Genomic DNA, 12,449 nt, shown 5'->3' with positions numbered 1-12,449 from the left:
TTATTTTTTAAAGGTTTTGTAAATTGTGGACGATGCAAGTTATTTAATGGTACCCGAGAAAGACATGCTGTTCTGGTCGCTCCAGGTCTTAACACCCACATCAACTTCGGAGGATGAATACAACTGAAGGAAGCCCGGGCGGGTGCGTGGCTGGGGGAGTCAGTCATGTGACTTGCCTGGGGGGGGGCAAGACAACTGTCTCCCCTTGCCCTATTATAGTTACACCCCTGCGTGGATGAGCCCAGAGCTACAGGACAAAGCCTTTTTTTAAAATGGTGCTGACTGACATGTTCAATCTCTTTTTGCAACTAGAAGAAATCACTAGCATGCGATCAGGAACAAATAACGTAAAAATGGAAAATTGAGACATTTACATTAACTGGAAAGCTTGTTCAGCATGAGGGACACACACACACCCCGCCGCCCGCAAATAAAAGCAGTGGGGAGGACAAAAAAGAAATAGATGTTTCTGGGAAGGATTTGCAGAAAAGCCGTAACTGAGTGGCAGAGCATCTGCTTGGCATGCAGAAGGTGCCCCGTTCAGTCCCTGCTGGCAGCATCTCCAGACAGGGCTGAGGAAGAGCCTTCTGGAACCTTGGTTGCTGCCAGCCAGTGCCGACGATCCTGAACTAGATGGACCAAAGGCCTGACTCGGGATAAGGATGAAAATATTACCTGCATTTGGGGGGTGGTCTTAAAAGCAGGTGAGGGCGGGACTAACACAAACCCCAAATTATCCAGACTCAAGCGTTTTCTTTTGGTGTGTAAATGGTCCAACACAACTACCTGCCCCTTTGGTGTGATATAAATCTGATTAAACATAAAATGTGCACATAAGGAAATGCAGGTTTACTTGCCTATTCATAGCAATGGAGCACCGTCTGGCTAATTAGAAAATGTGTTGGGAGAAGAAATGAAGTGCATGGAAGTCTCTTCTCTCCAAAGAGGCTCTTGGAACCGGACGGAGAAAGCTCTGGAATCCTCACGCCTGTGTTCTTCCTCTCCTTATGACCTGTCCTTCCCAGTTTCTTTGCCTTCCACCTTTATTTGGGGAGAATGAAGCTGTTATTTAAAAATTCTGTATCCCAGGCAATGGGTTTAGACCAGGGGATCCAAATCTTGATTCCCCAGACATGGTTGGACTTCGGCTCATTAAAAAGGCTCAGAACACATGCTTTGCAAGCTGACGATCCCAGGTTCAACCCTTGATACCCCCAGTTAGTCCTTTAATTTTTCAAACAATTAAAGGATTAGGTAGCAGGTCATGAGAAACACCTCTGCCCAAGAACATGGAGAGCTGCTGCTGCCAGTCAGAGTAGGAAATGCTGGGAAATGCTGCCAGTCAGAGTAGGAAATATTGAGCCAGGTGGACCGTCTGACTCAGCATGACTACACTGTAGAACTGCCATTGTTCAACAACAACACCAAGAATGAGTACCAGTAGTGTGCTAGGAGTTATACAGAACTTAGAAGTATGTCTTAGTCACTTATTCAGAAGACTGAGGGTGTTTTTAACTAGATGTTGTTACATAGACTAGGCTTGTTCACACAATTGTTTGAACTGAGGTTTAATGTCGGTTACCAACATTGACATGGTTGTGTGAACACATGCCGAGGTGGGAATCCTGACATGGGTTCACACACAATCACTTCAATGTTGGTAGCCAACATTGAACCTAGATTCAAACAAATGTGTGAGCAAGGCCATTAACTGAGATGGGACTGAGATGAGCAGGACATCTGAGCCTGAGATATGAAACGCCAACACAGCGTTTGTCAACACAGACTGGCAACGGCATCTCCAAGACTGCAGGCAGGGATCTCCCTCAGCCCTAACTTGAAGATGTTGCCAGGGAGGGAACTTGGGACCTGCAGATGCTCTTCCCAGAGTGGGGAATATCTTCCCTGAGGGAAATATCTTCCAGTGCTCACACATGTGGTCTCCCATTCAAATGCAAATCAGGGCAGAACCTGATTAGCAAAGGGGATCATTCATGCTTGCTACCACAAGACCAGGTCTCCTCTCCTCTCTCTCCTTGATTTTTACAAAGCCATGGCCGTTGAAGGAGTGTGCAAGGAATGCTGGTTTTGTGGTAGCAATCATGACTTGTCCCCATAGCTAAGCAGGGTTCTCCAGAATTCATAAAATTATGCACAGAGTAGGGAGAGTGAGTGAGAGGAGAGCTGGTCTTGTGGCAGCAAGCATGACCTGTCCCCTTAGCTAAGCAGGGACTGCCCTGGTTGCACATGAAAGGGAGACTAGAAGTGTGATCACTGTAAGATAGTCCCCTGAGGGGATGGAGCCATTCTGGGAAGAGCATCTAGGTTCCAAGTTCCCTGCCTGGCAGCATCTCCAAGACAGGGCTGAGAGAGATTCCTGCCTGCAACCTTGGAGAAGCCGCTGCCAGTCTGTGAAGACAATACTCAGCTAGATGGAGCAAACGTCAGACTCAGTATATGGCAGCTTCCTATCTTCCTACCTTCTACGCTGGCCTGGGGGCTCCTCCAACCCTGTGTAGGCACAGCCTTCTTGGCTAGCTCCAAAGCAGAATGGGCCAGGTTGTACTGCTCAGAACCAAGAGAGCTAGAAACTTGGGTTTGTTTGCTTGTTTGTTTAAAAAGAGGGAACTCTCCCCAAGTGTGTGTGTGTGTTTTATAATATAACACTGCTTGGCTCCCTTTCAGGTCTGCAGAATAAATAAAATGTAAACCCATCCTTGTTTCCTCGTCTCCATCTGCGCCAGGCAGACTTGCGGGTAGACCTGCTGGTTTTCGTTTTCCTTTCCTTTTCGGGGGCCTTGATGTGGTTGATCCTTCTGGGAGTTGGTCTTTGAGTCTGACCTTTCCACAGAAGGCTTCGGTTAGTAGTTCAAGCTGAGCCTGTCAGGAGATGGAGGCAGAGTTTGGGGACGGGGCTGGGGGGGGGGCGGAGAAGGGAAACCCTTTGTCTGAAGGGGCGAAGGCAAAGCACGAGGCCCGGCACAGACAGATGTCCTCCACAGTGCAGCCTCCTAGCTTGTTGGGAACGCAGCGTATCCGAGTTCTCAGATCTTTGTGGATTTCCTGTATCCTCCCGGGCACAGAAACTCAAGACGATGCTCCTCTCCTGTGCATAGGGTTGCCGACTCTGACTACAGCTATTCTTGGGTCTCTTCCCCCCTCCCAAGATTTCCCCCCAACATTTCTCACAAGATCAAGCCATTCAGATCTGCAGGGCTGTTGAGTCCACCCCGCGAGTTGATCCCAGTTCTCGCGGACTCCCAGCCAATCCCGGGGGCAACCGTAGCCGAGAAAGATGTGCCAGGAAGCAGGCAACGAACACCGGGGGGGGGGCGGGGAGGAAGTTCAGGGAGGCTGTTCACATGACCCGAATCAGGGTGGTAGCCAGGGTAACTGCTTGTACTCCCCAGAACATTTTTTAACCCCAGAAATAAATCAGGCTCCACTCCAATGCACAATGAAAAACCCAAATCGTGTGCGAATTGCTCCCTGACAGCTCGCAGAGACTTCAGGGTAAATCTGGCTGATATGTAAACGCACATCTCCATTCCGGAGGCGATGCGGACGAAAAGCCGGGTGTGGAAAACTTCCTGCTGGGCAACAAGGCACCTTTTAAAAGTGGCGATTCTCTTGATTTGGGCAGGGGGAGAGCAACTGGTCCTATCCGTCCCCAGCATGGCATCCCCCCAGTGGCTATTTCTGGTATCTGCCCTTGGGCAACAGGGAGAAAAATTTATTTATTTATTTATTTATATCTACGCAAACCGCTTTGGGAACTTCTGCTGAAAGGCAGTATATAAATATTGGAAGTTGTAGATGTAGTAGTTGTAGTAGTGTAGGAGCAAGCAGGGAGGAGGAAGAGTGATCGTGTGGGGGCTGGGAGCTGGGTGGGATTGGAGTGGCCACCCCACTTTCTTCCCCCCAGAATCTTATCAAGGGGGGATGATAAGCCGTCTGACCCAGCTCCTGCCTCCCACACAATCACTCCCCTGTCCTCCGATTTTGTTTTTTGAGTTCACCAAACTGCAGATTGAGAGCATGCTTGGTTCTCCGATGCAGGCTGGGCATTCGTTTGACCCTCTTTAGGGTCTGTGAACAGCTTTAGGAACATAGGAAGTTGCCATGTACTGAGTCAGACCCTTGGTCCATCTAGCTCAGTCTTGTCTACCCAGACTGGCAGCGGCTTCTCCAAGGTTGCAGGCAGGAATCTCTCTCAGCTCTTTCTGGGTCTTGTGGCGGCAAGCATGAATGGTCCCTTTTGCTAAGCAGGGTCTTCCCTGGTTTGCATTGGAATGGGAGACTACCTGTGTGAGCACTGTAAGAGATTCCCCTTAGGGGAGGGGGCCGCTCTGGGAAGAGCACCTGCCTGCTTGCATGCAGAAGGTCCCTCCCTGGCATCTCCAGACAGGGCTCAGAGAGACTCATGCCTGTAACCTTGGAGAAGCTGCTGCCAGTTTGGATATACAATACCAAGCTAGACGGACCAAGGGTCTGACTCAGCATAAGGCAGCTTCCTATGTATGTTGAGAGTGCAGAATAAATATTAGCATCGTGTGAAGATGTTACCCAACAAGGGTCCTTATGTTGTGATAATATTATTATATGATGGCAATGATAATCTTAAACGGCATCCAAACGGACAACAGCCCCATTTTGCCTTCCAGAAATGGAGGCCCCTGCTGTTCACTTTGGCTGAATTCCCATCTTTGTCCTTGTCTGTCTCTTCTTTAAAAATGTAAAGACGTAAGAGGGAACTGGGAAATTGCATGTCTTGGCAACCTGCTTTCTTCCCCACTTCTGAAGCTGGAAGAATTTAGAAGCCAGGCTCATTTGTCCGCTGCCCTCCTCCTAATTTGCTTCTTGGCCCCAAGCGGAGAAACCAACTCACTGAATTTGGCACACAGAAGTGTGGTTTTGCACAGCTTTTCGGCCCAGGGTGCAGAGGACAGTGCTCTATTTCCTCCAACTGCTGCTCTTCTCTCTCTCTCTCTCTCTCTCAGTGGTGGCCACTCAGTAGGGGCAGGAACGGCTGCGCGCCCCCCACCCCAACAAAAACAAAAATGCGAGTAAAAATTCAAACTTACCAGCAGCCAGAGGACCCTCCAGAGCAGGGAGCTTCCTCCAGCCCCGCCTCCCCCTGCCTGCAACTTCCTCTTTTGATCTCACTGGCTAGAATAGCTGCTACTCAAGCTGCTCCAGACAACCTGATTCCTAGGGGGCTCCTCCTGGCACTGCTCCCAGGAAGAAGGGAAAAAATGTATTGAAAATATACTCCCTGAAGCAACCAGGAAGTGCATTTTTAACCCATTATTTCCATTCTTCCTGGGGGCAGTGCCAGGAATCAGATTGGCGGGAGCAGCTTGAGTAGCAACTGTTCTAGCCAGTGAGATCAAAAGATGAAGTTGCAGGCAGGGGGAGAACTTGATTACTACACCGCTCTGGACTTTTTGAAGGAAGAGCAGGATATAAAATGTTAAATAAAAATGTAAAATAATAATAATAATAATAAGACAGCCATGAGAGGAGGAGGGCTGGTCTTGTGGTAGCAAGCATGACTTGCTCCCTTAGCTAAGCAGGGTCTGCCCTGGTTGCATATGAATGGGAGACTTGATGTGTGAGCACTGGAAGATATTCCCCTTAGGGGATGGAGCCGCTCCGGGAAGATAGCAGAAGGTTCCAAGTTCCCTCCCTGGCAGCATCTCCAAGATAGGGCTGAGAGAGATTCCTGCCTGCAACCTTGGAGAAGCCGCTGCCAGTCTGTGTAGACAATACTGATAGACCAATGGCCTGACTCCGTATATGGCAGCTTCCTATGTTCCTTTGTATGAGATTGTACAGCACCTGAATAAGGAAATAGAGGTGAAGGAACTTGGAAGCATCTTCTATTACCTTGGTGTCCAAATAGAAAGAGGAGGAGATGGGACATTCCTTCACAATCAGAAGCAGAACATAAAGGATCTCCTAGAATGCCTGGGACTGACACATGCCAATGAAGTCAGTACACCAACGAATGTAAATTTCTGGAAGCAAGACAGAGACAGCGAGCCCTTACCAGCCAGAAAGGCAATTGGAAAGCTTCTGTATATAGCCACAATAACAAGGCCAGATATTGCTTCAGCTATGGGAATCCGGAGCAGAAAAGTAAGTGCACCAACCAACAAGGATTGGATTGCAGTAAAAAAACTGGGAAGATATCTAAGGGGCCACTTCACGTTGGAGATTCCAGAAAGCAGCAATCCCAGGCTAGTGGGATCCATGTGTGTAGACTGGGGCAAAGACAGAACAGACCACAAGTCCACAAGTGGACACCTGTTCTTGTATGGAGGTGGAGCCATAAGTTGAACTAGCCACAAGCAGTCACATGTTGTGCTCTCATCCACAGAGGTGGAATAGATTTCCGCAGCTCAAGCGTGCCAGGAAGTGGTGTGGATACACCAGCTACTATCGGACTTTGGGACTGAGGAACCAAAGCTCACCACAATGTGTGAGGATAACCAAAGTTGTGTCCAGATCTCCCAGGTGGGGAAGATGACGTCTCGAACCAAGCACAAATATCACTGCGAGTCCTGCAAGAAAAAGGGGTAGTCCAGTTGGAGTACTGCCCAACAGAAGAGATGGCGGCAGATGGACTGACTAAGCCACTGCTCAGAGACAGATTCCGGATGCTCCATGAGAAGCGTGAGCCGGTGTGACAGGTGATGAGAAGCAATGTGTTGGAGATGGAGTTCCAGTGCATCGACCTTTTGCACCAACTGTGCTAACGGAGATGTGGTGCTGGAGGTGATGGTTGCATATCCCATGGACAGCCGAGAATCATAAATAAGGAAGTTTTAGGTCAAGTTAAACCAATAATATCACTAGAAGCTAAGATTACCAAACACAGACTGACATATTTTGGTCATGTCATGCAAGCTGACTCCCTCGAAAAGACAATTATGCTGGGGATGATCAGCGGGAGAAGGAGACGGGGATGGCCTTGTACTCGGCGGCTGTATATTATTTTAAATATATATTTATTTATTTGGTGCATTTTTATACCGCCCTAACCCAAGGTCTCAGAATGGACCTTGGCATTCCAGAGCCAAAATGGCACTGGAATGACCATGGTGGACTTATAGGAAGCTGTCCGAGATAGTACGGCATGGAGTGCAGTGATCCATAGAGTGACCGAGAGTTGGACACGACTGGATAGAGAGAGAGCGCTAATGACCACTAGGGGGCCTTGGGAGTAGGAGGGTCTCCTGGCCTGTCCCTGCTTGCCTCTGCTCTATGACCTCTACCTTGACTTCTCTGGTCCTTCCTGGAATGAGTCAGTCCTCTTCCTTTCCTCCTAGAGAGAAAGTGGGAGCATCTTTCTCTCTCCCAACCTATTCGTTAGGTAGCTGATAGGTAGGACAGGCCTTCCCTATCCCAGATGTACTTTCCCAATACATCTGTTTAGTTTAGATTGTACAGCCATCTCCCTGCGTGTCCTTTGAATAACGGCGACAGCTAAACTCAGCACTCTGCGCTGTAACTGGAGTGGGTAGCTTCTTTTGGCGCTTTGCGAAATAGTCACAAACCCCAACAAAACCTTCTCTTGCTCTCTATGCAGGGGCGTAACTATAATAGGGCAAGGGGAGACGGTTGTCTGGGGGCCCCCTGCCTAGGCCCCCCCCCGAGGCAAGTCACATGACTGACTCCCCCAACCACGCACCCACCCGGGCTTCCTTCAGTAGTATTCATCCTCCAAAGTTGATGTCAGTGTTAAGACCTGGAGCTACCAGAACAGCATGTCTTTTTCTAGTACCTTTAAATGACTTGCATCGTCCACAATTTACAAAACCTTTAAAACCTTGTCTCTGGGCCCACTCCAACCTTGCTACGCCTCTGTCTCTATGCCCTGTATAAATGTGTCTTGTCTACCATTTCTGGGGGCCCTGCCCCCCCTTAATCTGTCTCTTTCTAAATTAAAAAGTTCCACATTCTTAACCATTTCCCCGAGGGATGGTGCACACATACACACACACACACACAACTTGCCTGCCTTTCCCGGTTTCTCTTCTAGCTCCAAGCTAGCTGTTCTGCACTGTGGCTCCCTCCAACTTCCGCCTAGAGGACCCGATGGCTGAAATGAAACACCTGTTCTCGGGGTCGGGTTCCACACTCCCTGGTGTGGCTCAGATATTTCGCAAAATAACTGTGGTTCTTCGTTCTTTCTTTTTTAAAACAAAAAACAAAAACCTCTAGGGCCCACCATCCGTCCCCAGCTTTTGCAAAGCTCCTTCATTTATTTCCTCTCTGTGGCGGGGTGGGGGTGGGTTGTTGAGCGATGCAGCGGAGAGCTCTTTCCATTCAGTGCCATTTGTCTGCATTACCGGGAGGCGAGAGTGGAGGGAGAGAACGTTCTTGCAGCTGGTCCTTTGGAAAAAATCAGGGATTGTGTTGTCAGTTTCAGCTGGATAGTGACCATCTCTCACTTTAAAAGGGGATTGGGCCAATTCATGGAGGAGAAGTCTGTCCGTTACAACTAGAGATAAACAGAACCTCCATGTTCAGAGGCAGTATACCATGGCACACCAGATGTTGAGGATCGAGCACTGGGCAAGAGCTGCTGCTTTCATATTCAGCTTCTGGGCTCTTCAGTGGCATCTGGTTAATCATGGTGACCCCTTGTTGGGGGTTATGGATGCACTGCTGCTGCTTCTGTGACATCCGCAAGCAGCGCACCAATCGCTGACCTCCTCTCAGGAGTATTTGCATGCGTAACTACCAACAGGCTTCCATTCTACGTCATCTGATTGATCTAGTTTTACGTTTATATCCTGCTGTTCTGTCAAGGAGCCCAAGGGCATGGTTCTCTTTATGCTCACAACAATCCTGCAAGGTAGGTTAGGCTGAGAGACAGTGCCAGAGCCAGCCACCCAGTGAGTTTCATGGCTGAATGGGGATTTGAACTCAGGTCCCCCTGGTCTTAGTCGGCATTCTGACCACTACACCACACAGTTCTAAACTTCTGGAATAGGGTTGCCAACATTTCATAGACAGAATGAGGGAAACAAGTTGAATGAGTGGGGGGGGGGGGGGCTGGGGGCTGGCTGGGGGCGGGGCAGGAGGTGTATACTGTAGTAATCAAGAGCCTGAGTATCACTGACATATATTATTATTATTATTATTATTATTATTATTATTATTATTATTAGTATTATTATTAATTCGATTTCTACACCGCCCTTCCAAAAATGGATCAGGGCGGTTTACACAGAGAAATAACAAACAAATAAGATGTCTCCCTGTCCCCAAAGGGCTCACAATCTAAAAAAGAAACGTAAGACAGACACCACCAACCGTCACTGGAGGTCCTGTGCTGGGGGTGGAGAGGACCAGTTACTCTCCCCCTGCTAAATAAAGAGAATCACCACGGTAAAAGGTGCCTCTTTGCCCAATTAGCAGGGGCAAATCATATATGCAATTGAATTATGTGCCATTGAAAAATGCCAGCATTGTTATTATTCAGAACACTAGTGTTTTGAAGCCCGTTAAAATAACGGGCGCTAGTATGGAGCCTGTTTTAGAGCTCTTCTCTGGGGCTCGACCCCAGCAGCAGCACTTGAGACCCAGAGGTAAGCCTGCCTGCCCATCTCCCCCACCCACCCCAGAAACATCACCCCAGCCCCCCAGTCAAAAGCCTCAGCCCCCATCCTCTCTCCTCCTTCGGGTCTGTTCCAGCCCCACCTTCCCCGCTCAACGGACGGTCTCTCTCTCTCTCTCTCTCTCTCTCTCTCTCTCTCTCTCAACCTGCTGCTGCCACTCCTTCTACGCAGCTCAGCAGCACCCCCGCCCCCTCACTTTTCTTCCCATCGGGTTCCGGGTTCTCTGGGCGAGGCGGCGGCTCCGCCGCCGTCTCAGCTGGCTTCCCTCACTGCCTCCTTCCACCTCCACCTTGTCAGCTACATACCTCCCGCCGCCGCCCCCTCAGCCTGCTTGCTTTTCTTCCCACCGGGTTCCGGGTTCTCTGGCCGAGGCGGCGGCTCCAGCATCTTCCCCCTCCTCGCGGCCGGGCCGTTTCGGCCGCTACCATCTTTCCCCTACCCGTGGCCGGCCCGGTCCCACCACCTCCGTCTCTCGCCTCCCCGTGGCCAACATGGCCGTCTGTTGCCTGTGTCCATTTTGACTTGGCCGTTTTGCGCATGCGCTGTGCGCATGCGCAGAACGGCGGAGGGAGGCACGAACACACGCTTGGTGTCCGTCCACGGACGGACACCAAGCGTTTTATTAGAGAGGATATTCAAGTGATACCACTTTTCCACCAAAAACTTCTCAAAATAAGAAGCCACCAAAATGAGGGACAAATGCTGTCCCTCTAGGGACCAACATTTCATCCCTGAAACGAGGGACGTCCCGTGTAATGAGGGACAGTTGGCAACCCCATCCTGGAAGCACAAACTTATGAAGCTGCCTGCTGAGTCAGGCCATTGGTTCGTCTAGGTCACTATCCTCTGCACTGACTGGCAGCAGCTCTCCAGAGAATCAGACACGGGTTTCCCCCAGCCCTACCTGGAAGACCGCAGGGACTGAATCTGGGGCCAGGTGCTCCTCTGTCAAAGAGGTCAAAGAGCTTTGACCTCTTCTCGTGAAAGGTCAGGCGTAGATGTGGACATAGAGTAGCTTGGTTCACACAGTCATCTGAATCTAGGTGTAATGTGGGCTGCCGACATTGACGTGATTGTGTGAATCCTCAGCAAGATGGTTTATGGCCAGAGATTAATCCTGAGATCCCTGCCTTGGCTCACACAATAATGCTAACTAGCTTGACCTGCGCAGAACATCTGTTCACTTACTCCCCTCACCCCCTGCCACAGCCCCCCTCACGTCAGAGATCTCCCCACCCTCACCTGAGCTGCACTCCTGCTCCTCCTCCTCCATCCCGTTGCTTCCATCTCCCTCACCCCACTTGGTCACTCCTCCATCCCTTTACTCCATCCCCCTCACCTCTCTTGGTTGCGGCTGCAGTGTTTCTGGTTCCTACTGGCCAAGCTGCAGCCTCCTATCCTCAGAGACCTCCCCACCCGAGCCCTGCTCCTGCTCCTCCAACTAACCTTAACCATCACAGGCTCCTCCTCATCTGCATATGGAATCCCCGCTGCCCAATCACCACGGTGCCACAGGCTCCTCCTCCCTATCTGCATATGAAATTCCCACTGCCCAATCACCATGGTGCTTCTGCTCTCACAGGCTCCTTTTCCTTGTCTGCATATGGAATCCCCACTGCCCAATCAGGTGTTTCTGCTTGCAAACTCTCGCGAGAACTGCCACGCACGAGATTAGCCATGCCATGGATATGCCTTAGAGAATTACATATATAGATGTTGGTAACCCACATTAAATCTAGTTTCAGATCATTGTAGGAATCTGCTTTGTATGCATTCCCACCTTTGATGGGCATTTTGCTAGCTATGGGTACATCTTAGAGAATTAAATATACAGATAATAGCAAAGCTTCAAACTGTGTGTGTTTGAATCAGACCTGTCCCCTTTCCAACTCCCAAGCTGGTGACCTTTAGGTTTTCATTGGAATTCCTCTCCTGTCTAGAAGAGAAATGGGATCTCTCTGGAACTAAATGCCACAAGTCGACTCTCCTTTATCAAAATATGCCCCAAATGTCGCTCTGCTCAAAGGCTAACACAGAGATCTTTATCCTGTAGGAAAACAAGGAGATAATTTGGTGCAGTTGTTTGCCCAAATAACATGCTCTCAGGATAAACCACAGCTCAGGATTCAATTCCAGCTTCGACGTTCCGTCACATTGTGGCACGACCAAGAACCCAAACTTGGGATGGGGGAATTTGTAGGTGAAGGACTGGAACTGTGGAGATCAGAGCAGATGTTGTATCTCAAAGATTCAGGGGGTGTGTGGTCTTGGAGATCTGCCTTCTAGTGATTTAATAACACACACACACACCCCTGGCGTCTTCTTGAAGGTCTCCTTACAAATTCCAGATTCCCTCCCTTGTAGAATAACATCCATGGGCTGTAGATTCAGATCAGGACTGCAGTAGGGATAAAGCCCCTACTCCTCGTTATACCAGACCTAATCGGGGGCTCGTGTGGTTGTATTTAAAAATACAGACTCGCAGGTCCCAACTGCATGGTTTGCATATAGCCTAGCTTGACGCTGACTATAAGTGTTGGATGACATGCAATGGTATTACTATGTGATGGCAAGTGATAGCTTGACATGCAATGGTATGAATATTTTCCAGCTGGCAACTAATGCGTGAAGTTTGGTCCCCAAACCTCCAAATTCCATGCACTTACTTGGGAGTAAGTTCCATATCATTCAGTGGGACTTGTTTCTGAGTTGGTATGCATAGGCTTAGGATATACGATTGTAATCCTGGTACATTTAATGCAGGAAGAAGTCTTGTTGAATGGAGTGGGGCTTGCTTCTGAGTAAGCATGTACAGAT

The 12,449-nt window shown here is 49.4% G+C and overlaps 1 protein-coding gene and 2 long non-coding RNA genes across 9 annotated transcripts in view; 1 reads left to right on the top strand and 2 right to left on the bottom strand.

Annotated features, from left to right (window-relative positions):
* Positions 1-12,449, top strand: part of COL26A1 (collagen type XXVI alpha 1 chain) — a 128,089-nt gene that overhangs the window by 1,687 nt on the left and 113,953 nt on the right. The gene's annotated exons all lie outside the window — the stretch shown is intronic.
* Positions 835-5,137, bottom strand: LOC128336070 (uncharacterized). The gene is made up of 2 exons (XR_008311828.1): positions 5,085-5,137; positions 835-1,041 (listed from the first exon to the last, which is right to left on the bottom strand). It is a non-coding gene; the product is annotated as an uncharacterized LOC128336070 (long non-coding RNA).
* The window catches only part of LOC128336069 (uncharacterized), a 114,892-nt gene continuing 113,953 nt past the window's right edge, over positions 11,511-12,449 (bottom strand). Inside the window, exon 6 of the long non-coding RNA XR_008311827.1 lies at positions 11,511-11,679. This is a non-coding gene — a long non-coding RNA (uncharacterized LOC128336069). The remainder of the gene's footprint in view (positions 11,680-12,449) is intronic.

Source organism: Hemicordylus capensis, chromosome 12 (genome assembly GCF_027244095.1).
Source record: "Hemicordylus capensis ecotype Gifberg chromosome 12, rHemCap1.1.pri, whole genome shotgun sequence".
Lineage (NCBI taxonomy): Eukaryota > Metazoa > Chordata > Lepidosauria > Squamata > Cordylidae > Hemicordylus > Hemicordylus capensis.
Note: the sequence above shows the minus strand (reverse complement) of the source record. Positions and strands in the feature narration are given on the sequence as shown.